Raw genomic sequence first — 19,824 nt, 5'->3', positions numbered from 1 at the left:
GCAATTAAATCCAATAGTACCACCTAAATGACTCAAACTACTGTTACCAAAATTTATTCGGACACAAACAACCCACTTCACGTCCCCGGGCCCCGCGCCTCACCAAGTTTTCAAACTTAGGCCCAATGCGAAACCCATATATACATTGATCGTGCAATACTTGACAGGTGCGATCATACCAGCACTAATGCACCGGATCCCATCAGAACTCCGCAGTTAAGCGTGCTTGGGCGAGAGTAGTACTAGGATGGGTGACCTCCTGGGAAGTCCTCGTGTTGCACCTCTTTTTTACGTTTTTTTCTTTTTTTTTTACGCCATTTTCATCACCGTTTTTTGCAATTAAATCCAATAGTACCACCTAAATGACTCAAACTACTGTTACGAAAATTTATTCGGACGCAAACAACCCACTTCACGTCCCCGGGCCCCGCGCCTCACCAAGTTTTCAAACTTAGGCCCAATGCGAAACCCATATATACATTGATCGTGCAATACTTGACAGGTGCGATCATACCAGCACTAATGCACCGGATCCCATCAGAACTCCGCAGTTAAGCGTGCTTGGGCGAGAGTAGTACTAGGATGGGTGACCTCCTGGGAAGTCCTCGTGTTGCACCTCTTTTTTACGTTTTTTTCTTTTTTTTTACGCCATTTTCATCACCGTTTTTTGCAATTAAATCCAATAGTACCACCTAAATGACTCAAACTACTGTTACCAAAATTTATTCGGACACAAACAACCCACTTCACGTCCCCGGGCCCCGCGCCTCACCAAGTTTTCAAACTTAGGCCCAATGCGAAACCCATATATACATTGATCGTGCAATACTTGACAGGTGCGATCATACCAGCACTAATGCACCGGATCCCATCAAAACTCCGCAGTTAAGCGTGCTTGGGCGAGAGTAGTACTAGGATGGGTGACCTCCTGGGAAGTCCTCGTGTTGCACCTCTTTTTTACGTTTTTTTCTTTTTTTTTACGCCATTTTCATCACCGTTTTTTGCAATTAAATCCAATAGTACCACCTAAATGACTCAAACTACTGTTACCAAAATTTATTCGGACACAAACAACCCACTTCACGTCCCCGGGCCCCGCGCCTCACCAAGTTTTCAAACTTAGGCCCAATGCGAAACCCATATATACATTGATCGTGCAATACTTGACAGGTGCGATCATACCAGCACTAATGCACCGGATCCCATCAGAACTCCGCAGTTAAGCGTGCTTGGGCGAGAGTAGTACTAGGATGGGTGACCTCCTGGGAAGTCCTCGTGTTGCACCTCTTTTTTACGTTTTTTTCTTTTTTTTTTTACGCCATTTTCATCACCGTTTTTTGCAATTAAATCCAATAGTACCACCTAAATGACTCAAACTACTGTTACCAAAATTTATTCGGACACAAACAACCCACTTCACGTCCCCGGGCCCCGCGCCTCACCAAGTTTTCAAACTTAGGCCCAATGCGAAACCCATATATACATTGATCGTGCAATACTTGACAGGTGCGATCATACCAGCACTAATGCACCGGATCCCATCAGAACTCCGCAGTTAAGCGTGCTTGGGCGAGAGTAGTACTAGGATGGGTGACCTCCTGGGAAGTCCTCGTGTTGCACCTCTTTTTTACGTTTTTTTCTTTTTTTTTACGCCATTTTCATCACCGTTTTTTGCAATTAAATCCAATAGTACCACCTAAATGACTCAAACTACTGTTACCAAAATTTATTCGGACACAAACAACCCACTTCACGTCCCCGGGCCCCGCGCCTCACCAAGTTTTCAAACTTAGGCCCAATGCGAAACCCATATATACATTGATCGTGCAATACTTGACAGGTGCGATCATACCAGCACTAATGCACCGGATCCCATCAAAACTCCGCAGTTAAGCGTGCTTGGGCGAGAGTAGTACTAGGATGGGTGACCTCCTGGGAAGTCCTCGTGTTGCATCTCTTTTTTACGTTTTTTTCTTTTTTTTTACGCTATTTTCATCACCGTTTTTTGCAATTAAATCCAATAGTACCACCTAAATGACTCAAACTACTGTTACCAAAATTTATTCGGACACAAACAACCCACTTCACGTCCCCGGGCCCCGCGCCTCACCAAGTTTTCAAACTTAGGCCCAATGCGAAACCCATATATACATTGATCGTGCAATACTTGACAGGTGCGATCATACCAGCACTAACGCACCGGACCCCATCAGAACTCCGCAGTTAAGCGTGCTTGGGCGAGAGTAGTACTAGGATGGGTGACCTCCTGGGAAGTCCTCGTGTTGCACCTCTTTTTTACGTTTTTTTCTTTTTTTTTACGCCATTTTCATCACCGTTTTTTGCAATTAAATCCAATAGTACCACCTAAATGACTCAAACTACTGTTACCAAAATTTATTCGGACACAAACAACCCACTTCACGTCCCCGGGCCCCGCGCCTCACCAAGTTTTCAAACTTAGGCCCAATGCGAAACCCATATATACATTGATCGTGCAATACTTGACAGGTGCGATCATACCATCACTAACGCACCGGACCCCATCAGAACTCCGCAGTTAAGCGTGCTTGGGCGAGAGTAGTACTAGGATGGGTGACCTCCTGGGAAGTCCTCGTGTTGCACCTCTTTTTTACGTTTTTTTCTTTTTTTTTACGCCATTTTCATCACCGTTTTTTGCAATTAAATCCAATAGTACCACCTAAATGACTCAAACTACTGTTACCAAAATTTATTCGGACACAAACAACCCACTTCACGTCCCCGGGCCCCGCGCCTCACCAAGTTTTCAAACTTAGGCCCAATGCGAAACCCATATATACATTGATCGTGCAATACTTGACAGGTGCGATCATACCAGCACTAATGCACCGGATCCCATCAGAACTCCGCAGTTAAGCGTGCTTGGGCGAGAGTAGTACTAGGATGGGTGACCTCCTGGGAAGTCCTCGTGTTGCACCTCTTTTTTACGTTTTTTTCTTTTTTTTTTACGCCATTTTCATCACCGTTTTTTGCAATTAAATCCAATAGTACCACCTAAATGACTCAAACTACTGTTACCAAAATTTATTCGGACACAAACAACCCACTTCACGTCCCCGGGCCCCGCGCCTCACCAAGTTTTCAAACTTAGGCCCAATGCGAAACCCATATATACATTGATCGTGCAATACTTGACAGGTGCGATCATACCAGCACTAATGCACCGGATCCCATCAGAACTACGCAGTTAAGCGTGCTTGGGCGAGAGTAGTACTAGGATGGGTGACCTCCTGGGAAGTCCTCGTGTTGCACCTCTTTTTTACGTTTTTTTCTTTTTTTTTACGCCATTTTCATCACCGTTTTTTGCAATTAAATCCAATAGTACCACCTAAATGACTCAAACTACTGTTACCAAAATTTATTCGGACACAAACAACCCACTTCACGTCCCCGGGCCCCGCGCCTCACCAAGTTTTCAAACTTAGGCCCAATGCGAAACCCATATATACATTGATCGTGCAATACTTGACAGGTGCGATCATACCAGCACTAATGCACCGGATCCCATCAGAACTCCGCAGTTAAGCGTGCTTGGGCGAGAGTAGTACTAGGATGGGTGACCTCCTGGGAAGTCCTCGTGTTGCACCTCTTTTTTACGTTTTTTTCTTTTTTTTTTACGCCATTTTCATCACCGTTTTTTGCAATTAAATCCAATAGTACCACCTAAATGACTCAAACTACTGTTACCAAAATTTATTCGGACGCAAACAACCCACTTCACGTCCCCGGGCCCCGCGCCTCACCAAGTTTTCAAACTTAGGCCCAATGCGAAACCCATATATACATTGATCGTGCAATACTTGACAGGTGCGATCATACCAGCACTAATGCACCGGATCCCATCAGAACTCCGCAGTTAAGCGTGCTTGGGCGAGAGTAGTACTAGGATGGGTGACCTCCTGGGAAGTCCTCGTGTTGCACCTCTTTTTTACGTTTTTTTCTTTTTTTTTACGCCATTTTCATCACCGTTTTTTGCAATTAAATCCAATAGTACCACCTAAATGACTCAAACTACTGTTACCAAAATTTATTCGGACACAAACAACCCACTTCACGTCCCCGGGCCCCGCGCCTCACCAAGTTTTCAAACTTAGGCCCAATGCGAAACCCATATATACATTGATCGTGCAATACTTGACAGGTGCGATCATACCAGCACTAATGCACCGGATCCCATCAGAACTCCGCAGTTAAGCGTGCTTGGGCGAGAGTAGTACTAGGATGGGTGACCTCCTGGGAAGTCCTCGTGTTGCACCTCTTTTTTACGTTTTTTTCTTTTTTTTTACGCCATTTTCATCACCGTTTTTTGCAATTAAATCCAATAGTACCACCTAAATGACTCAAACTACTGTTACCAAAATTTATTCGGACACAAACAACCCACTTCACGTCCCCGGGTCCCGCGCCTCACCAAGTTTTCAAACTTAGGCCCAATGCGAAACCCATATATACATTGATCGTGCAATACTTGACAGGTGCGATCATACCAGCACTAATGCACCGGATCCCATCAGAACTCCGCAGTTAAGCGTGCTTGGGCGAGAGTAGTACTAGGATGGGTGACCTCCTGGGAAGTCCTCGTGTTGCACCTCTTTTTTACGTTTTTTTCTTTTTTTTTTACGCCATTTTCATCACCGTTTTTTGCAATTAAATCCAATAGTACCACCTAAATGACTCAAACTACTGTTACCAAAATTTATTCGGACACAAACAACCCACTTCACGTCCCCGGGTCCCGCGCCTCACCAAGTTTTCAAACTTAGGCCCAATGCGAAACCCATATATACATTGATCGTGCAATACTTGACAGGTGCGATCATACCAGCACTAATGCACCGGATCCCATCAGAACTCCGCAGTTAAGCGTGCTTGGGCGAGAGTAGTACTAGGATGGGTGACCTCCTGGGAAGTCCTCGTGTTGCACCTCTTTTTTACGTTTTTTTCTTTTTTTTTACGCCATTTTCATCACCGTTTTTTGCAATTAAATCCAATAGTACCACCTAAATGACTCAAACTACTGTTACCAAAATTTATTCGGACACAAACAACCCACTTCACGTCCCCGGGCCCCGCGCCTCACCAAGTTTTCAAACTTAGGCCCAATGCGAAACCCATATATACATTGATCGTGCAATACTTGACAGGTGCGATCATACCAGCACTAATGCACCGGATCCCATCAGAACTCCGCAGTTAAGCGTGCTTGGGCGAGAGTAGTACTAGGATGGGTGACCTCCTGGGAAGTCCTCGTGTTGCACCTCTTTTTTACGTTTTTTTCTTTTTTTTTACGCCATTTTCATCACCGTTTTTTGCAATTAAATCCAATAGTACCACCTAAATGACTCAAACTACTGTTACCAAAATTTATTCGGACACAAACAACCCACTTCACGTCCCCGGGCCCCGCGCCTCACCAAGTTTTCAAACTTAGGCCCAATGCGAAACCCATATATACATTGATCGTGCAATACTTGACAGGTGCGATCATACCAGCACTAATGCACCGGATCCCATCAGAACTCCGCAGTTAAGCGTGCTTGGGCGAGAGTAGTACTAGGATGGGTGACCTCCTGGGAAGTCCTCGTGTTGCACCTCTTTTTTACGTTTTTTTCTTTTTTTTTACGCCATTTTCATCACCGTTTTTTGCAATTAAATCCAATAGTACCACCTAAATGACTCAAACTACTGTTACCAAAATTTATTCGGACACAAACAACCCACTTCACGTCCCCGGGCCCCGCGCCTCACCAAGTTTTCAAACTTAGGCCCAATGCGAAACCCATATATACATTGATCGTGCAATACTTGACAGGTGCGATCATACCAGCACTAATGCACCGGATCCCATCAGAACTCCGCAGTTAAGCGTGCTTGGGCGAGAGTAGTACTAGGATGGGTGACCTCCTGGGAAGTCCTCGTGTTGCACCTCTTTTTTACGTTTTTTTCTTTTTTTTTACGCCATTTTCATCACCGTTTTTTGCAATTAAATCCAATAGTACCACCTAAATGACTCAAACTACTGTTACCAAAATTTATTCGGACACAAACAACCCACTTCACGTCCCCGGGCCCCGCGCCTCACCAAGTTTTCAAACTTAGGCCCAATGCGAAACCCATATATACATTGATCGTGCAATACTTGACAGGTGCGATCATACCAGCACTAATGCACCGGATCCCATCAGAACTCCGCAGTTAAGCGTGCTTGGGCGAGAGTAGTACTAGGATGGGTGACCTCCTGGGAAGTCCTCGTGTTGCACCTCTTTTTTACGTTTTTTTCTTTTTTTTACGCCATTTTCATCACCGTTTTTTGCAATTAAATCCAATAGTACCACCTAAATGACTCAAACTACTGTTACCAAAATTTATTCGGACACAAACAACCCACTTCACGTCCCCGGGCCCCGCGCCTCACCAAGTTTTCAAACTTAGGCCCAATGCGAAACCCATATATACATTGATCGTGCAATACTTGACAGGTGCGATCATACCAGCACTAATGCACCGGATCCCATCAGAACTCCGCAGTTAAGCGTGCTTGGGCGAGAGTAGTACTAGGATGGGTGACCTCCTGGGAAGTCCTCGTGTTGCACCTCTTTTTTACGTTTTTTTCTTTTTTTTTACGCCATTTTCATCACCGTTTTTTGCAATTAAATCCAATAGTACCACCTAAATGACTCAAACTACTGTTACCAAAATTTATTCGGACACAAACAACCCACTTCACGTCCCCGGGCCCCGCGCCTCACCAAGTTTTCAAACTTAGGCCCAATGCGAAACCCATATATACATTGATCGTGCAATACTTGACAGGTGCGATCATACCAGCACTAATGCACCGGATCCCATCAGAACTCCGCAGTTAAGCGTGCTTGGGCGAGAGTAGTACTAGGATGGGTGACCTCCTGGGAAGTCCTCGTGTTGCACCTCTTTTTTACGTTTTTTTCTTTTTTTTTTTACGCCATTTTCATCACCGTTTTTTGCAATTAAATCCAATAGTACCACCTAAATGACTCAAACTACTGTTACCAAAATTTATTCGGACACAAACAACCCACTTCACGTCCCCGGGCCCCGCGCCTCACCAAGTTTTCAAACTTAGGCCCAATGCGAAACCCATATATACATTGATCGTGCAATACTTGACAGGTGCGATCATACCAGCACTAATGCACCGGATCCCATCAGAACTCCGCAGTTAAGCGTGCTTGGGCGAGAGTAGTACTAGGATGGGTGACCTCCTGGGAAGTCCTCGTGTTGCACCTCTTTTTTACGTTTTTTTCTTTTTTTTTACGCCATTTTCATCACCGTTTTTTGCAATTAAATCCAATAGTACCACCTAAATGACTCAAACTACTGTTACCAAAATTTATTCGGACACAAACAACCCACTTCACGTCCCCGGGCCCCGCGCCTCACCAAGTTTTCAAACTTAGGCCCAATGCGAAACCCATATATACATTGATCGTGCAATACTTGACAAGTGCGATCATACCAGCACTAATGCACCGGATCCCATCAGAACTCCGCAGTTAAGCGTGCTTGGGCGAGAGTAGTACTAGGATGGGTGACCTCCTGGGAAGTCCTCGTGTTGCACCTCTTTTTTACGTTTTTTTCTTTTTTTTTACGCCATTTTCATCACCGTTTTTTGCAATTAAATCCAATAGTACCACCTAAATGACTCAAACTACTGTTACCAAAATTTATTCGGACACAAACAACCCACTTCACGTCCCCGGGCCCCGCGCCTCACCAAGTTTTCAAACTTAGGCCCAATGCGAAACCCATATATACATTGATCGTGCAATACTTGACAGGTGCGATCATACCAGCACTAATGCACCGGATCCCATCAGAACTCCGCAGTTAAGCGTGCTTGGGCGAGAGTAGTACTAGGATGGGTGACCTCCTGGGAAGTCCTCGTGTTGCACCTCTTTTTTACGTTTTTTTCTTTTTTTTTACGCCATTTTCATCACCGTTTTTTGCAATTAAATCCAATAGTACCACCTAAATGACTCAAACTACTGTTACCAAAATTTATTCGGACACAAACAACCCACTTCACGTCCCCGGGCCCCGCGCCTCACCAAGTTTTCAAACTTAGGCCCAATGCGAAACCCATATATACATTGATCGTGCAATACTTGACAGGTGCGATCATACCAGCACTAATGCACCGGATCCCATCAGAACTCCGCAGTTAAGCGTGCTTGGGCGAGAGTAGTACTAGGATGGGTGACCTCCTGGGAAGTCCTCGTGTTGCACCTCTTTTTTACGTTTTTTTCTTTTTTTTTTACGCCATTTTCATCACCGTTTTTTGCAATTAAATCCAATAGTACCACCTAAATGACTCAAACTACTGTTACCAAAATTTATTCGGACACAAACAACCCACTTCACGTCCCCGGGCCCCGCGCCTCACCAAGTTTTCAAACTTAGGCCCAATGCGAAACCCATATATACATTGATCGTGCAATACTTGACAGGTGCGATCATACCAGCACTAATGCACCGGATCCCATCAGAACTCCGCAGTTAAGCGTGCTTGGGCGAGAGTAGTACTAGGATGGGTGACCTCCTGGGAAGTCCTCGTGTTGCACCTCTTTTTTACGTTTTTTTCTTTTTTTTTTACGCCATTTTCATCACCGTTTTTTGCAATTAAATCCAATAGTACCACCTAAATGACTCAAACTACTGTTACCAAAATTTATTCGGACACAAACAACCCACTTCACGTCCCCGGGCCCCGCGCCTCACCAAGTTTTCAAACTTAGGCCCAATGCGAAACCCATATATACATTGATCGTGCAATACTTGACAGGTGCGATCATACCAGCACTAATGCACCGGATCCCATCAGAACTCCGCAGTTAAGCGTGCTTGGGCGAGAGTAGTACTAGGATGGGTGACCTCCTGGGAAGTCCTCGTGTTGCACCTCTTTTTTACGTTTTTTTCTTTTTTTTTACGCCATTTTCATCACCGTTTTTTGCAATTAAATCCAATAGTACCACCTAAATGACTCAAACTACTGTTACCAAAATTTATTCGGACACAAACAACCCACTTCACGTCCCCGGGCCCCGCGCCTCACCAAGTTTTCAAACTTAGGCCCAATGCGAAACCCATATATACATTGATCGTGCAATACTTGACAGGTGCGATCATACCAGCACTAATGCACCGGATCCCATCAGAACTCCGCAGTTAAGCGTGCTTGGGCGAGAGTAGTACTAGGATGGGTGACCTCCTGGGAAGTCCTCGTGTTGCACCTCTTTTTTACGTTTTTTTCTTTTTTTTTACGCCATTTTCATCACCGTTTTTTGCAATTAAATCCAATAGTACCACCTAAATGACTCAAACTACTGTTACCAAAATTTATTCGGACACAAACAACCCACTTCACGTCCCCGGGCCCCGCGCCTCACCAAGTTTTCAAACTTAGGCCCAATGCGAAACCCATATATACATTGATCGTGCAATACTTGACAGGTGCGATCATACCAGCACTAATGCACCGGATCCCATCAGAACTCCGCAGTTAAGCGTGCTTGGGCGAGAGTAGTACTAGGATGGGTGACCTCCTGGGAAGTCCTCGTGTTGCACCTCTTTTTTACGTTTTTTTCTTTTTTTTTACGCCATTTTCATCACCGTTTTTTGCAATTAAATCCAATAGTACCACCTAAATGACTCAAACTACTGTTACCAAAATTTATTCGGACACAAACAACCCACTTCACGTCCCCGGGCCCCGCGCCTCACCAAGTTTTCAAACTTAGGCCCAATGCGAAACCCATATATACATTGATCGTGCAATACTTGACAGGTGCGATCATACCAGCACTAATGCACCGGATCCCATCAGAACTCTGCAGTTAAGCGTGCTTGGGCGAGAGTAGTACTAGGATGGGTGACCTCCTGGGAAGTCCTCGTGTTGCACCTCTTTTTTACGTTTTTTTCTTTTTTTTTACGCCATTTTCATCACCGTTTTTTGCAATTAAATCCAATAGTACCACCTAAATGACTCAAACTACTGTTACCAAAATTTATTCGGACACAAACAACCCACTTCACGTCCCCGGGCCCCGCGCCTCACCAAGTTTTCAAACTTAGGCCCAATGCGAAACCCATATATACATTGATCGTGCAATACTTGACAGGTGCGATCATACCAGCACTAATGCACCGGATCCCATCAGAACTCCGCAGTTAAGCGTGCTTGGGCGAGAGTAGTACTAGGATGGGTGACCTCCTGGGAAGTCCTCGTGTTGCACCTCTTTTTTACGTTTTTTTCTTTTTTTTTACGCCATTTTCATCACCGTTTTTTGCAATTAAATCCAATAGTACCACCTAAATGACTCAAACTACTGTTACCAAAATTTATTCGGACACAAACAACCCACTTCACGTCCCCGGGCCCCGCGCCTCACCAAGTTTTCAAACTTAGGCCCAATGCGAAACCCATATATACATTGATCGTGCAATACTTGACAGGTGCGATCATACCAGCACTAATGCACCGGATCCCATCAGAACTCCGCAGTTAAGCGTGCTTGGGCGAGAGTAGTACTAGGATGGGTGACCTCCTGGGAAGTCCTCGTGTTGCACCTCTTTTTTACGTTTTTTTCTTTTTTTTTTACGCCATTTTCATCACCGTTTTTTGCAATTAAATCCAATAGTACCACCTAAATGACTCAAACTACTGTTACCAAAATTTATTCGGACACAAACAACCCACTTCACGTCCCCGGGCCCCGCGCCTCACCAAGTTTTCAAACTTAGGCCCAATGCGAAACCCATATATACATTGATCGTGCAATACTTGACAGGTGCGATCATACCAGCACTAATGCACCGGATCCCATCAGAACTCCGCAGTTAAGCGTGCTTGGGCGAGAGTAGTACTAGGATGGGTGACCTCCTGGGAAGTCCTCGTGTTGCACCTCTTTTTTACGTTTTTTTCTTTTTTTTTACGCCATTTTCATCACCGTTTTTTGCAATTAAATCCAATAGTACCACCTAAATGACTCAAACTACTGTTACCAAAATTTATTCGGACACAAACAACCCACTTCACGTCCCCGGGCCCCGCGCCTCACCAAGTTTTCAAACTTAGGCCCAATGCGAAACCCATATATACATTGATCGTGCAATACTTGACAGGTGCGATCATACCAGCACTAATGCACCGGATCCCATCAGAACTCCGCAGTTAAGCGTGCTTGGGCGAGAGTAGTACTAGGATGGGTGACCTCCTGGGAAGTCCTCGTGTTGCACCTCTTTTTTACGTTTTTTTCTTTTTTTTTACGCCATTTTCATCACCGTTTTTTGCAATTAAATCCAATAGTACCACCTAAATGACTCAAACTACTGTTACCAAAATTTATTCGGACACAAACAACCCACTTCACGTCCCCGGGCCCCGCGCCTCACCAAGTTTTCAAACTTAGGCCCAATGCGAAACCCATATATACATTGATCGTGCAATACTTGACAGGTGCGATCATACCAGCACTAATGCACCGGATCCCATCAGAACTCCGCAGTTAAGCGTGCTTGGGCGAGAGTAGTACTAGGATGGGTGACCTCCTGGGAAGTCCTCGTGTTGCACCTCTTTTTTACGTTTTTTTCTTTTTTTTTACGCCATTTTCATCACCGTTTTTTGCAATTAAATCCAATAGTACCACCTAAATGACTCAAACTACTGTTACCAAAATTTATTCGGACACAAACAACCCACTTCACGTCCCCGGGCCCCGCGCCTCACCAAGTTTTCAAACTTAGGCCCAATGCGAAACCCATATATACATTGATCGTGCAATACTTGACAGGTGCGATCATACCAGCACTAATGCACCGGATCCCATCAGAACTCCGCAGTTAAGCGTGCTTGGGCGAGAGTAGTACTAGGATGGGTGACCTCCTGGGAAGTCCTCGTGTTGCACCTCTTTTTTACGTTTTTTTCTTTTTTTTTACGCCATTTTCATCACCGTTTTTTGCAATTAAATCCAATAGTACCACCTAAATGACTCAAACTACTGTTACCAAAATTTATTCGGACACAAACAACCCACTTCACGTCCCCGGGCCCCGCGCCTCACCAAGTTTTCAAACTTAGGCCCAATGCGAAACCCATATATACATTGATCGTGCAATACTTGACAGGTGCGATCATACCAGCACTAATGCACCGGATCCCATCAGAACTCCGCAGTTAAGCGTGCTTGGGCGAGAGTAGTACTAGGATGGGTGACCTCCTGGGAAGTCCTCGTGTTGCACCTCTTTTTTACGTTTTTTTCTTTTTTTTTACGCCATTTTCATCACCGTTTTTTGCAATTAAATCCAATAGTACCACCTAAATGACTCAAACTACTGTTACCAAAATTTATTCGGACACAAACAACCCACTTCACGTCCCCGGGCCCCGCGCCTCACCAAGTTTTCAAACTTAGGCCCAATGCGAAACCCATATATACATTGATCGTGCAATACTTGACAGGTGCGATCATACCAGCACTAATGCACCGGATCCCATCAGAACTCCGCAGTTAAGCGTGCTTGGGCGAGAGTAGTACTAGGATGGGTGACCTCCTGGGAAGTCCTCGTGTTGCACCTCTTTTTTACGTTTTTTTCTTTTTTTTTACGCCATTTTCATCACCGTTTTTTGCAATTAAATCCAATAGTACCACCTAAATGACTCAAACTACTGTTACCAAAATTTATTCGGACACAAACAACCCACTTCACGTCCCCGGGCCCCGCGCCTCACCAAGTTTTCAAACTTAGGCCCAATGCGAAACCCATATATACATTGATCGTGCAATACTTGACAGGTGCGATCATACCAGCACTAATGCACCGGATCCCATCAGAACTCCGCAGTTAAGCGTGCTTGGGCGAGAGTAGTACTAGGATGGGTGACCTCCTGGGAAGTCCTCGTGTTGCACCTCTTTTTTACGTTTTTTTCTTTTTTTTTACGCCATTTTCATCACCGTTTTTTGCAATTAAATCCAATAGTACCACCTAAATGACTCAAACTACTGTTACCAAAATTTATTCGGACACAAACAACCCACTTCACGTCCCCGGGCCCCGCGCCTCACCAAGTTTTCAAACTTAGGCCCAATGCGAAACCCATATATACATTGATCGTGCAATACTTGACAGGTGCGATCATACCAGCACTAATGCACCGGATCCCATCAGAACTCCGCAGTTAAGCGTGCTTGGGCGAGAGTAGTACTAGGATGGGTGACCTCCTGGGAAGTCCTCGTGTTGCACCTCTTTTTTACGTTTTTTTCTTTTTTTTTACGCCATTTTCATCACCGTTTTTTGCAATTAAATCCAATAGTACCACCTAAATGACTCAAACTACTGTTACCAAAATTTATTCGGACACAAACAACCCACTTCACGTCCCCGGGCCCCGCGCCTCACCAAGTTTTCAAACTTAGGCCCAATGCGAAACCCATATATACATTGATCGTGCAATACTTGACAGGTGCGATCATACCAGCACTAATGCACCGGATCCCATCAGAACTCCGCAGTTAAGCGTGCTTGGGCGAGAGTAGTACTAGGATGGGTGACCTCCTGGGAAGTCCTCGTGTTGCACCTCTTTTTTACGTTTTTTTCTTTTTTTTTACGCCATTTTCATCACCGTTTTTTGCAATTAAATCCAATAGTACCACCTAAATGACTCAAACTACTGTTACCAAAATTTATTCGGACACAAACAACCCACTTCACGTCCCCGGGCCCCGCGCCTCACCAAGTTTTCAAACTTAGGCCCAATGCGAAACCCATATATACATTGATCGTGCAATACTTGACAGGTGCGATCATACCAGCACTAATGCACCGGATCCCATCAGAACTCCGCAGTTAAGCGTGCTTGGGCGAGAGTAGTACTAGGATGGGTGACCTCCTGGGAAGTCCTCGTGTTGCACCTCTTTTTTACGTTTTTTTCTTTTTTTTTACGCCATTTTCATCACCGTTTTTTGCAATTAAATCCAATAGTACCACCTAAATGACTCAAACTACTGTTACCAAAATTTATTCGGACACAAACAACCCACTTCACGTCCCCGGGCCCCGCGCCTCACCAAGTTTTCAAACTTAGGCCCAATGCGAAACCCATATATACATTGATCGTGCAATACTTGACAGGTGCGATCATACCAGCACTAATGCACCGGATCCCATCAGAACTCCGCAGTTAAGCGTGCTTGGGCGAGAGTAGTACTAGGATGGGTGACCTCCTGGGAAGTCCTCGTGTTGCACCTCTTTTTTACGTTTTTTTCTTTTTTTTTTACGCCATTTTCATCACCGTTTTTTGCAATTAAATCCAATAGTACCACCTAAATGACTCAAACTACTGTTACCAAAATTTATTCGGACACAAACAACCCACTTCACGTCCCCGGGCCCCGCGCCTCACCAAGTTTTCAAACTTAGGCCCAATGCGAAACCCATATATACATTGATCGTGCAATACTTGACAGGTGCGATCATACCAGCACTAATGCACCGGATCCCATCAGAACTCCGCAGTTAAGCGTGCTTGGGCGAGAGTAGTACTAGGATGGGTGACCTCCTGGGAAGTCCTCGTGTTGCACCTCTTTTTTACGTTTTTTTCTTTTTTTTTACGCCATTTTCATCACCGTTTTTTGCAATTAAATCCAATAGTACCACCTAAATGACTCAAACTACTGTTACCAAAATTTATTCGGACACAAACAACCCACTTCACGTCCCCGGGCCCCGCGCCTCACCAAGTTTTCAAACTTAGGCCCAATGCGAAACCCATATATACATTGATCGTGCAATACTTGACAGGTGCGATCATACCAGCACTAATGCACCGGATCCCATCAGAACTCCGCAGTTAAGCGTGCTTGGGCGAGAGTAGTACTAGGATGGGTGACCTCCTGGGAAGTCCTCGTGTTGCACCTCTTTTTTACGTTTTTTTCTTTTTTTTTACGCCATTTTCATCACCGTTTTTTGCAATTAAATCCAATAGTACCACCTAAATGACTCAAACTACTGTTACCAAAATTTATTCGGACACAAACAACCCACTTCACGTCCCCGGGCCCCGCGCCTCACCAAGTTTTCAAACTTAGGCCCAATGCGAAACCCATATATACATTGATCGTGCAATACTTGACAGGTGCGATCATACCAGCACTAATGCACCGGATCCCATCAGAACTCCGCAGTTAAGCGTGCTTGGGCGAGAGTAGTACTAGGATGGGTGACCTCCTGGGAAGTCCTCGTGTTGCACCTCTTTTTTACGTTTTTTTCTTTTTTTTTACGCCATTTTCATCACCGTTTTTTGCAATTAAATCCAATAGTACCACCTAAATGACTCAAACTACTGTTACCAAAATTTATTCGGACACAAACAACCCACTTCACGTCCCCGGGCCCCGCGCCTCACCAAGTTTTCAAACTTAGGCCCAATGCGAAACCCATATATACATTGATCGTGCAATACTTGACAGGTGCGATCATACCAGCACTAATGCACCGGATCCCATCAGAACTCCGCAGTTAAGCGTGCTTGGGCGAGAGTAGTACTAGGATGGGTGACCTCCTGGGAAGTCCTCGTGTTGCACCTCTTTTTTACGTTTTTTTCTTTTTTTTTACGCCATTTTCATCACCGTTTTTTGCAATTAAATCCAATAGTACCACCTAAATGACTCAAACTACTGTTACCAAAATTTATTCGGACACAAACAACCCACTTCACGTCCCCGGGCCCCGCGCCTCACCAAGTTTTCAAACTTAGGCCCAATGCGAAACCCATATATACATTGATCGTGCAATACTTGACAGGTGCGATCATACCAGCACTAATGCACCGGATCCCATCAGAACTCCGCAGTTAAGCGTGCTTGGGCGAGAGTAGTACTAGGATGGGTGACCTCCTGGGAAGTCCTCGTGTTGCACCTCTTTTTTACGTTTTTTTCTTTTTTTTTTACGCCATTTTCATCACCGTTTTTTGCAATTAAATCCAATAGTACCACCTAAATGACTCAAACTACTGTTACCAAAATTTATTCGGACACAAACAACCCACTTCACGTCCCCGGGCCCCGCGCCTCACCAAGTTTTCAAACTTAGGCCCAATGCGAAACCCATATATACATTGATCGTGCAATACTTGACAGGTGCGATCATACCAGCACTAATGCACCGGATCCCATCAGAACTCCGCAGTTAAGCGTGCTTGGGCGAGAGTAGTACTAGGATGGGTGACCTCCTGGGAAGTCCTCGTGTTGCACCTCTTTTTTACGTTTTTTTCTTTTTTTTTTACGCCATTTTCATCACCGTTTTTTGCAATTAAATCCAATAGTACCACCTAAATGACTCAAACTACTGTTACCAAAATTTATTCGGACACAAACAACCCACTTCACGTCCCCGGGCCCCGCGCCTCACCAAGTTTTCAAACTTAGGCCCAATGTGAAACCCATATATACATTGATCGTGCAATACTTGACAGGTGCGATCATACCAGCACTAATGCACCGGATCCCATCAGAACTCCGCAGTTAAGCGTGCTTGGGCGAGAGTAGTACTAGGATGGGTGACCTCCTGGGAAGTCCTCGTGTTGCACCTCTTTTTTACGTTTTTTTCTTTTTTTTTACGCCATTTTCATCACCGTTTTTTGCAATTAAATCCAATAGTACCACCTAAATGACTCAAACTACTGTTACCAAAATTTATTCGGACACAAACAACCCACTTCACGTCCCCGGGCCCCGCGCCTCACCAAGTTTTCAAACTTAGGCCCAATGCGAAACCCATATATACATTGATCGTGCAATACTTGACAGGTGCGATCATACCAGCACTAATGCACCGGATCCCATCAGAACTCCGCAGTTAAGCGTGCTTGGGCGAGAGTAGTACTAGGATGGGTGACCTCCTGGGAAGTCCTCGTGTTGCACCTCTTTTTTACGTTTTTTTCTTTTTTTTTACGCCATTTTCATCACCGTTTTTTGCAATTAAATCCAATAGTACCACCTAAATGACTCAAACTACTGTTACCAAAATTTATTCGGACACAAACAACCCACTTCACGTCCCCGGGCCCCGCGCCTCACCAAGTTTTCAAACTTAGGCCCAATGCGAAACCCATATATACATTGATCGTGCAATACTTGACAGGTGCGATCATACCAGCACTAATGCACCGGATCCCATCAGAACTCCGCAGTTAAGCGTGCTTGGGCGAGAGTAGTACTAGGATGGGTGACCTCCTGGGAAGTCCTCGTGTTGCACCTCTTTTTTACGTTTTTTTCTTTTTTTTTACGCCATTTTCATCACCGTTTTTTGCAATTAAATCCAATAGTACCACCTAAATGACTCAAACTACTGTTACCAAAATTTATTCGGACACAAACAACCCACTTCACGTCCCCGGGCCCCGCGCCTCACCAAGTTTTCAAACTTAGGCCCAATGCGAAACCCATATATACATTGATCGTGCAATACTTGACAGGTGCGATCATACCAGCACTAATGCACCGGATCCCATCAGAACTCCGCAGTTAAGCGTGCTTGGGCGAGAGTAGTACTAGGATGGGTGACCTCCTGGGAAGTCCTCGTGTTGCACCTCTTTTTTACGTTTTTTTCTTTTTTTTTACGCCATTTTCATCACCGTTTTTTGCAATTAAATCCAATAGTACCACCTAAATGACTCAAACTACTGTTACCAAAATTTATTCGGACACAAACAACCCACTTCACGTCCCCGGGCCCCGCGCCTCACCAAGTTTTCAAACTTAGGCCCAATGCGAAACCCATATATACATTGATCGTGCAATACTTGACAGGTGCGATCATACCAGCACTAATGCACCGGATCCCATCAGAACTCCGCAGTTAAGCGTGCTTGGGCGAGAGTAGTACTAGGATGGGTGACCTCCTGGGAAGTCCTCGTGTTGCACCTCTTTTTTACGTTTTTTTCTTTTTTTTTTACGCCATTTTCATCACCGTTTTTTGCAATTAAATCCAATAGTACCACCTAAATGACTCAAACTACTGTTACCAAAATTTATTCGGACACAAACAACCCACTTCACGTCCCCGGGCCCCGCGCCTCACCAAGTTTTCAAACTTAGGCCCAATGCGAAACCCATATATACATTGATCGTGCAATACTTGACAGGTGCGATCATACCAGCACTAATGCACCGGATCCCATCAGAACTCCGCAGTTAAGCGTGCTTGGGCGAGAGTAGTACTAGGATGGGTGACCTCCTGGGAAGTCCTCGTGTTGCACCTCTTTTTTACGTTTTTTTCTTTTTTTTTACGCCATTTTCATCACCGTTTTTTGCAATTAAATCCAATAGTACCACCTAAATGACTCAAACTACTGTTACCAAAATTTATTCGGACACAAACAACCCACTTCACGTCCCCGGGCCCCGCGCCTCACCAAGTTTTCAAACTTAGGCCCAATGCGAAACCCATATATACATTGATCGTGCAATACTTGACAGGTGCGATCATACCAGCACTAATGCACCGGATCCCATCAGAACTCCGCAGTTAAGCGTGCTTGGGCGAGAGTAGTACTAGGATGGGTGACCTCCTGGGAAGTCCTCGTGTTGCACCTCTTTTTTACGTTTTTTTCTTTTTTTTTACGCCATTTTCATCACCGTTTTTTGCAATTAAATCCAATAGTACCACCTAAATGACTCAAACTACTGTTACCAAAATTTATTCGGACACAAACAACCCACTTCACGTCCCCGGGCCCCGCGCCTCACCAAGTTTTCAAACTTAGGCCCAATGCGAAACCCATATATACATTGATCGTGCAATACTTGACAGGTGCGATCATACCAGCACTAATGCACCGGATCCCATCAGAACTCCGCAGTTAAGCGTGCTTGGGCGAGAGTAGTACTAGGATGGGTGACCTCCTGGGAAGTCCTCGTGTTGCACCTCTTTTTTACGTTTTTTTCTTTTTTTTTACGCCATTTTCATCACCGTTTTTTGCAATTAAATCCAATAGTACCACCTAAATGACTCAAACTACTGTTACCAAAATTTATTCGGACACAAACAACCCACTTCACGTCCCCGGGCCCCGCGCCTCACCAAGTTTTCAAACTTAGGCCCAATGCGAAACCCATATATACATTGATCGTGCAATACTTGACAGGTGCGATCATACCAGCACTAATGCACCGGATCCCATCAGAACTCCGCAGTTAAGCGTGCTTGGGCGAGAGTAGTACTAGGATGGGTGACCTCCTGGGAAGTCCTCGTGTTGCACCTCTTTTTTACGTTTTTTTCTTTTTTTTTACGCCATTTTCATCACCGTTTTTTGCAATTAAATCCAATAGTACCACCTAAATGACTCAAACTACTGTTACCAAAATTTATTCGGACACAAACAACCCACTTCACGTCCCCGGGCCCCGCGCCTCACCAAGTTTTCAAACTTAGGCCCAATGCGAAACCCATATATACATTGATCGTGCAATACTTGACAGGTGCGATCATACCAGCACTAATGCACCGGATCCCATCAGAACTCCGCAGTTAAGCGTGCTTGGGCGAGAGTAGTACTAGGATGGGTGACCTCCTGGGAAGTCCTCGTGTTGCACCTCTTTTTTACGTTTTTTTCTTTTTTTTTACGCCATTTTCATCACCGTTTTTTGCAATTAAATCCAATAGTACCACCTAAATGACTCAAACTACTGTTACCAAAATTTATTCGGACACAAACAACCCACTTCACGTCCCCGGGCCCCGCGCCTCACC

General features: G+C 44.9%; 59 non-coding genes across 59 annotated transcripts; all 59 read left to right on the top strand.

The window, feature by feature from the left end:
* Positions 1-165: 165 nt before the first annotated feature.
* Positions 166-284, top strand: LOC146882600 (5S ribosomal RNA). Its single transcript, XR_014985723.1, has one exon. It is a non-coding gene; the product is annotated as a 5S ribosomal RNA (ribosomal RNA).
* Positions 285-500: 216 nt separating this feature from the next.
* Positions 501-619, top strand: LOC146882599 (5S ribosomal RNA). Its single transcript, XR_014985722.1, has one exon. It is a non-coding gene; the product is annotated as a 5S ribosomal RNA (ribosomal RNA).
* Positions 620-834: 215 nt separating this feature from the next.
* On the top strand, positions 835-953 carry LOC146882598 (5S ribosomal RNA). The gene has a single exon (XR_014985541.1). It is a non-coding gene; the product is annotated as a 5S ribosomal RNA (ribosomal RNA).
* Positions 954-1,168: 215 nt separating this feature from the next.
* On the top strand, positions 1,169-1,287 carry LOC146882597 (5S ribosomal RNA). The gene has a single exon (XR_014985721.1). It is a non-coding gene; the product is annotated as a 5S ribosomal RNA (ribosomal RNA).
* A 217-nt stretch (positions 1,288-1,504) lies between these two features.
* On the top strand, positions 1,505-1,623 carry LOC146882596 (5S ribosomal RNA). The gene has a single exon (XR_014985720.1). It is a non-coding gene; the product is annotated as a 5S ribosomal RNA (ribosomal RNA).
* A 215-nt stretch (positions 1,624-1,838) lies between these two features.
* LOC146882595 (5S ribosomal RNA) lies at positions 1,839-1,957 on the top strand. Its single transcript, XR_014985616.1, has one exon. It is a non-coding gene; the product is annotated as a 5S ribosomal RNA (ribosomal RNA).
* A 215-nt stretch (positions 1,958-2,172) lies between these two features.
* Positions 2,173-2,291, top strand: LOC146882594 (5S ribosomal RNA). The gene has a single exon (XR_014986064.1). It is a non-coding gene; the product is annotated as a 5S ribosomal RNA (ribosomal RNA).
* Positions 2,292-2,506: 215 nt separating this feature from the next.
* Positions 2,507-2,625, top strand: LOC146882593 (5S ribosomal RNA). The gene has a single exon (XR_014985630.1). It is a non-coding gene; the product is annotated as a 5S ribosomal RNA (ribosomal RNA).
* A 215-nt stretch (positions 2,626-2,840) lies between these two features.
* On the top strand, positions 2,841-2,959 carry LOC146882592 (5S ribosomal RNA). The gene has a single exon (XR_014985719.1). It is a non-coding gene; the product is annotated as a 5S ribosomal RNA (ribosomal RNA).
* Positions 2,960-3,175: 216 nt separating this feature from the next.
* LOC146882591 (5S ribosomal RNA) lies at positions 3,176-3,294 on the top strand. Its single transcript, XR_014985600.1, has one exon. It is a non-coding gene; the product is annotated as a 5S ribosomal RNA (ribosomal RNA).
* A 215-nt stretch (positions 3,295-3,509) lies between these two features.
* LOC146882590 (5S ribosomal RNA) lies at positions 3,510-3,628 on the top strand. Its single transcript, XR_014985718.1, has one exon. It is a non-coding gene; the product is annotated as a 5S ribosomal RNA (ribosomal RNA).
* Positions 3,629-3,844: 216 nt separating this feature from the next.
* On the top strand, positions 3,845-3,963 carry LOC146882589 (5S ribosomal RNA). The gene has a single exon (XR_014985717.1). It is a non-coding gene; the product is annotated as a 5S ribosomal RNA (ribosomal RNA).
* A 215-nt stretch (positions 3,964-4,178) lies between these two features.
* LOC146882588 (5S ribosomal RNA) lies at positions 4,179-4,297 on the top strand. Its single transcript, XR_014985716.1, has one exon. It is a non-coding gene; the product is annotated as a 5S ribosomal RNA (ribosomal RNA).
* Positions 4,298-4,512: 215 nt separating this feature from the next.
* Positions 4,513-4,631, top strand: LOC146882587 (5S ribosomal RNA). Its single transcript, XR_014985714.1, has one exon. It is a non-coding gene; the product is annotated as a 5S ribosomal RNA (ribosomal RNA).
* A 216-nt stretch (positions 4,632-4,847) lies between these two features.
* Positions 4,848-4,966, top strand: LOC146882586 (5S ribosomal RNA). Its single transcript, XR_014985713.1, has one exon. It is a non-coding gene; the product is annotated as a 5S ribosomal RNA (ribosomal RNA).
* Positions 4,967-5,181: 215 nt separating this feature from the next.
* Positions 5,182-5,300, top strand: LOC146882585 (5S ribosomal RNA). The gene has a single exon (XR_014985712.1). It is a non-coding gene; the product is annotated as a 5S ribosomal RNA (ribosomal RNA).
* Positions 5,301-5,515: 215 nt separating this feature from the next.
* On the top strand, positions 5,516-5,634 carry LOC146882584 (5S ribosomal RNA). Its single transcript, XR_014985711.1, has one exon. It is a non-coding gene; the product is annotated as a 5S ribosomal RNA (ribosomal RNA).
* Positions 5,635-5,849: 215 nt separating this feature from the next.
* On the top strand, positions 5,850-5,968 carry LOC146882583 (5S ribosomal RNA). The gene has a single exon (XR_014985710.1). It is a non-coding gene; the product is annotated as a 5S ribosomal RNA (ribosomal RNA).
* Positions 5,969-6,183: 215 nt separating this feature from the next.
* LOC146882582 (5S ribosomal RNA) lies at positions 6,184-6,302 on the top strand. The gene has a single exon (XR_014985709.1). It is a non-coding gene; the product is annotated as a 5S ribosomal RNA (ribosomal RNA).
* Positions 6,303-6,516: 214 nt separating this feature from the next.
* On the top strand, positions 6,517-6,635 carry LOC146882581 (5S ribosomal RNA). Its single transcript, XR_014985708.1, has one exon. It is a non-coding gene; the product is annotated as a 5S ribosomal RNA (ribosomal RNA).
* A 215-nt stretch (positions 6,636-6,850) lies between these two features.
* Positions 6,851-6,969, top strand: LOC146882580 (5S ribosomal RNA). Its single transcript, XR_014985707.1, has one exon. It is a non-coding gene; the product is annotated as a 5S ribosomal RNA (ribosomal RNA).
* Positions 6,970-7,186: 217 nt separating this feature from the next.
* Positions 7,187-7,305, top strand: LOC146882579 (5S ribosomal RNA). The gene has a single exon (XR_014985706.1). It is a non-coding gene; the product is annotated as a 5S ribosomal RNA (ribosomal RNA).
* A 215-nt stretch (positions 7,306-7,520) lies between these two features.
* On the top strand, positions 7,521-7,639 carry LOC146882578 (5S ribosomal RNA). Its single transcript, XR_014986042.1, has one exon. It is a non-coding gene; the product is annotated as a 5S ribosomal RNA (ribosomal RNA).
* Positions 7,640-7,854: 215 nt separating this feature from the next.
* LOC146882577 (5S ribosomal RNA) lies at positions 7,855-7,973 on the top strand. Its single transcript, XR_014985705.1, has one exon. It is a non-coding gene; the product is annotated as a 5S ribosomal RNA (ribosomal RNA).
* Positions 7,974-8,188: 215 nt separating this feature from the next.
* LOC146882576 (5S ribosomal RNA) lies at positions 8,189-8,307 on the top strand. Its single transcript, XR_014985703.1, has one exon. It is a non-coding gene; the product is annotated as a 5S ribosomal RNA (ribosomal RNA).
* A 216-nt stretch (positions 8,308-8,523) lies between these two features.
* LOC146882575 (5S ribosomal RNA) lies at positions 8,524-8,642 on the top strand. The gene has a single exon (XR_014985702.1). It is a non-coding gene; the product is annotated as a 5S ribosomal RNA (ribosomal RNA).
* Positions 8,643-8,858: 216 nt separating this feature from the next.
* LOC146882574 (5S ribosomal RNA) lies at positions 8,859-8,977 on the top strand. The gene has a single exon (XR_014985701.1). It is a non-coding gene; the product is annotated as a 5S ribosomal RNA (ribosomal RNA).
* Positions 8,978-9,192: 215 nt separating this feature from the next.
* On the top strand, positions 9,193-9,311 carry LOC146882573 (5S ribosomal RNA). Its single transcript, XR_014985700.1, has one exon. It is a non-coding gene; the product is annotated as a 5S ribosomal RNA (ribosomal RNA).
* A 215-nt stretch (positions 9,312-9,526) lies between these two features.
* On the top strand, positions 9,527-9,645 carry LOC146882572 (5S ribosomal RNA). Its single transcript, XR_014985699.1, has one exon. It is a non-coding gene; the product is annotated as a 5S ribosomal RNA (ribosomal RNA).
* Positions 9,646-9,860: 215 nt separating this feature from the next.
* On the top strand, positions 9,861-9,979 carry LOC146882571 (5S ribosomal RNA). The gene has a single exon (XR_014986035.1). It is a non-coding gene; the product is annotated as a 5S ribosomal RNA (ribosomal RNA).
* A 215-nt stretch (positions 9,980-10,194) lies between these two features.
* On the top strand, positions 10,195-10,313 carry LOC114167953 (5S ribosomal RNA). Its single transcript, XR_003600557.2, has one exon. It is a non-coding gene; the product is annotated as a 5S ribosomal RNA (ribosomal RNA).
* A 215-nt stretch (positions 10,314-10,528) lies between these two features.
* LOC114167924 (5S ribosomal RNA) lies at positions 10,529-10,647 on the top strand. The gene has a single exon (XR_003600529.1). It is a non-coding gene; the product is annotated as a 5S ribosomal RNA (ribosomal RNA).
* A 216-nt stretch (positions 10,648-10,863) lies between these two features.
* Positions 10,864-10,982, top strand: LOC114167916 (5S ribosomal RNA). Its single transcript, XR_003600521.2, has one exon. It is a non-coding gene; the product is annotated as a 5S ribosomal RNA (ribosomal RNA).
* A 215-nt stretch (positions 10,983-11,197) lies between these two features.
* Positions 11,198-11,316, top strand: LOC114167950 (5S ribosomal RNA). Its single transcript, XR_003600554.2, has one exon. It is a non-coding gene; the product is annotated as a 5S ribosomal RNA (ribosomal RNA).
* A 215-nt stretch (positions 11,317-11,531) lies between these two features.
* Positions 11,532-11,650, top strand: LOC114167914 (5S ribosomal RNA). Its single transcript, XR_003600519.2, has one exon. It is a non-coding gene; the product is annotated as a 5S ribosomal RNA (ribosomal RNA).
* A 215-nt stretch (positions 11,651-11,865) lies between these two features.
* On the top strand, positions 11,866-11,984 carry LOC114167913 (5S ribosomal RNA). Its single transcript, XR_003600518.2, has one exon. It is a non-coding gene; the product is annotated as a 5S ribosomal RNA (ribosomal RNA).
* A 215-nt stretch (positions 11,985-12,199) lies between these two features.
* On the top strand, positions 12,200-12,318 carry LOC114167933 (5S ribosomal RNA). The gene has a single exon (XR_003600537.2). It is a non-coding gene; the product is annotated as a 5S ribosomal RNA (ribosomal RNA).
* A 215-nt stretch (positions 12,319-12,533) lies between these two features.
* On the top strand, positions 12,534-12,652 carry LOC114167927 (5S ribosomal RNA). Its single transcript, XR_003600531.2, has one exon. It is a non-coding gene; the product is annotated as a 5S ribosomal RNA (ribosomal RNA).
* A 215-nt stretch (positions 12,653-12,867) lies between these two features.
* LOC114167911 (5S ribosomal RNA) lies at positions 12,868-12,986 on the top strand. Its single transcript, XR_003600516.2, has one exon. It is a non-coding gene; the product is annotated as a 5S ribosomal RNA (ribosomal RNA).
* A 215-nt stretch (positions 12,987-13,201) lies between these two features.
* Positions 13,202-13,320, top strand: LOC114167912 (5S ribosomal RNA). Its single transcript, XR_003600517.1, has one exon. It is a non-coding gene; the product is annotated as a 5S ribosomal RNA (ribosomal RNA).
* Positions 13,321-13,535: 215 nt separating this feature from the next.
* On the top strand, positions 13,536-13,654 carry LOC114167900 (5S ribosomal RNA). Its single transcript, XR_003600506.1, has one exon. It is a non-coding gene; the product is annotated as a 5S ribosomal RNA (ribosomal RNA).
* A 215-nt stretch (positions 13,655-13,869) lies between these two features.
* LOC114167888 (5S ribosomal RNA) lies at positions 13,870-13,988 on the top strand. The gene has a single exon (XR_003600495.1). It is a non-coding gene; the product is annotated as a 5S ribosomal RNA (ribosomal RNA).
* Positions 13,989-14,203: 215 nt separating this feature from the next.
* LOC114167909 (5S ribosomal RNA) lies at positions 14,204-14,322 on the top strand. The gene has a single exon (XR_003600515.2). It is a non-coding gene; the product is annotated as a 5S ribosomal RNA (ribosomal RNA).
* Positions 14,323-14,538: 216 nt separating this feature from the next.
* LOC114167876 (5S ribosomal RNA) lies at positions 14,539-14,657 on the top strand. Its single transcript, XR_003600484.1, has one exon. It is a non-coding gene; the product is annotated as a 5S ribosomal RNA (ribosomal RNA).
* Positions 14,658-14,872: 215 nt separating this feature from the next.
* On the top strand, positions 14,873-14,991 carry LOC114167908 (5S ribosomal RNA). The gene has a single exon (XR_003600514.2). It is a non-coding gene; the product is annotated as a 5S ribosomal RNA (ribosomal RNA).
* Positions 14,992-15,206: 215 nt separating this feature from the next.
* LOC114167907 (5S ribosomal RNA) lies at positions 15,207-15,325 on the top strand. The gene has a single exon (XR_003600513.2). It is a non-coding gene; the product is annotated as a 5S ribosomal RNA (ribosomal RNA).
* Positions 15,326-15,540: 215 nt separating this feature from the next.
* LOC114167906 (5S ribosomal RNA) lies at positions 15,541-15,659 on the top strand. Its single transcript, XR_003600512.2, has one exon. It is a non-coding gene; the product is annotated as a 5S ribosomal RNA (ribosomal RNA).
* Positions 15,660-15,874: 215 nt separating this feature from the next.
* LOC114167905 (5S ribosomal RNA) lies at positions 15,875-15,993 on the top strand. Its single transcript, XR_003600511.2, has one exon. It is a non-coding gene; the product is annotated as a 5S ribosomal RNA (ribosomal RNA).
* Positions 15,994-16,209: 216 nt separating this feature from the next.
* On the top strand, positions 16,210-16,328 carry LOC114167904 (5S ribosomal RNA). The gene has a single exon (XR_003600510.2). It is a non-coding gene; the product is annotated as a 5S ribosomal RNA (ribosomal RNA).
* A 216-nt stretch (positions 16,329-16,544) lies between these two features.
* LOC114167903 (5S ribosomal RNA) lies at positions 16,545-16,663 on the top strand. The gene has a single exon (XR_003600509.2). It is a non-coding gene; the product is annotated as a 5S ribosomal RNA (ribosomal RNA).
* A 215-nt stretch (positions 16,664-16,878) lies between these two features.
* LOC114167902 (5S ribosomal RNA) lies at positions 16,879-16,997 on the top strand. Its single transcript, XR_003600508.2, has one exon. It is a non-coding gene; the product is annotated as a 5S ribosomal RNA (ribosomal RNA).
* A 215-nt stretch (positions 16,998-17,212) lies between these two features.
* On the top strand, positions 17,213-17,331 carry LOC114167865 (5S ribosomal RNA). Its single transcript, XR_003600473.1, has one exon. It is a non-coding gene; the product is annotated as a 5S ribosomal RNA (ribosomal RNA).
* Positions 17,332-17,546: 215 nt separating this feature from the next.
* LOC114167901 (5S ribosomal RNA) lies at positions 17,547-17,665 on the top strand. Its single transcript, XR_003600507.2, has one exon. It is a non-coding gene; the product is annotated as a 5S ribosomal RNA (ribosomal RNA).
* Positions 17,666-17,880: 215 nt separating this feature from the next.
* Positions 17,881-17,999, top strand: LOC114167899 (5S ribosomal RNA). The gene has a single exon (XR_003600505.2). It is a non-coding gene; the product is annotated as a 5S ribosomal RNA (ribosomal RNA).
* Positions 18,000-18,215: 216 nt separating this feature from the next.
* Positions 18,216-18,334, top strand: LOC114167915 (5S ribosomal RNA). Its single transcript, XR_003600520.2, has one exon. It is a non-coding gene; the product is annotated as a 5S ribosomal RNA (ribosomal RNA).
* Positions 18,335-18,549: 215 nt separating this feature from the next.
* On the top strand, positions 18,550-18,668 carry LOC114167853 (5S ribosomal RNA). Its single transcript, XR_003600462.1, has one exon. It is a non-coding gene; the product is annotated as a 5S ribosomal RNA (ribosomal RNA).
* Positions 18,669-18,883: 215 nt separating this feature from the next.
* Positions 18,884-19,002, top strand: LOC114167921 (5S ribosomal RNA). The gene has a single exon (XR_003600526.2). It is a non-coding gene; the product is annotated as a 5S ribosomal RNA (ribosomal RNA).
* A 215-nt stretch (positions 19,003-19,217) lies between these two features.
* On the top strand, positions 19,218-19,336 carry LOC114167920 (5S ribosomal RNA). Its single transcript, XR_003600525.2, has one exon. It is a non-coding gene; the product is annotated as a 5S ribosomal RNA (ribosomal RNA).
* Positions 19,337-19,551: 215 nt separating this feature from the next.
* Positions 19,552-19,670, top strand: LOC114167954 (5S ribosomal RNA). Its single transcript, XR_003600558.2, has one exon. It is a non-coding gene; the product is annotated as a 5S ribosomal RNA (ribosomal RNA).
* Positions 19,671-19,824: the final 154 nt, after the last annotated feature.

The sequence above is a fragment of the Vigna unguiculata genome, chromosome 10, assembly GCF_037176805.1.
Source record: "Vigna unguiculata cultivar grain cowpea cultivar isolate G323 ecotype 2 chromosome 10, ASM3717680v1, whole genome shotgun sequence".
Lineage (NCBI taxonomy): Eukaryota > Viridiplantae > Streptophyta > Magnoliopsida > Fabales > Fabaceae > Vigna > Vigna unguiculata.
Note: the sequence above shows the minus strand (reverse complement) of the source record. Positions and strands in the feature narration are given on the sequence as shown.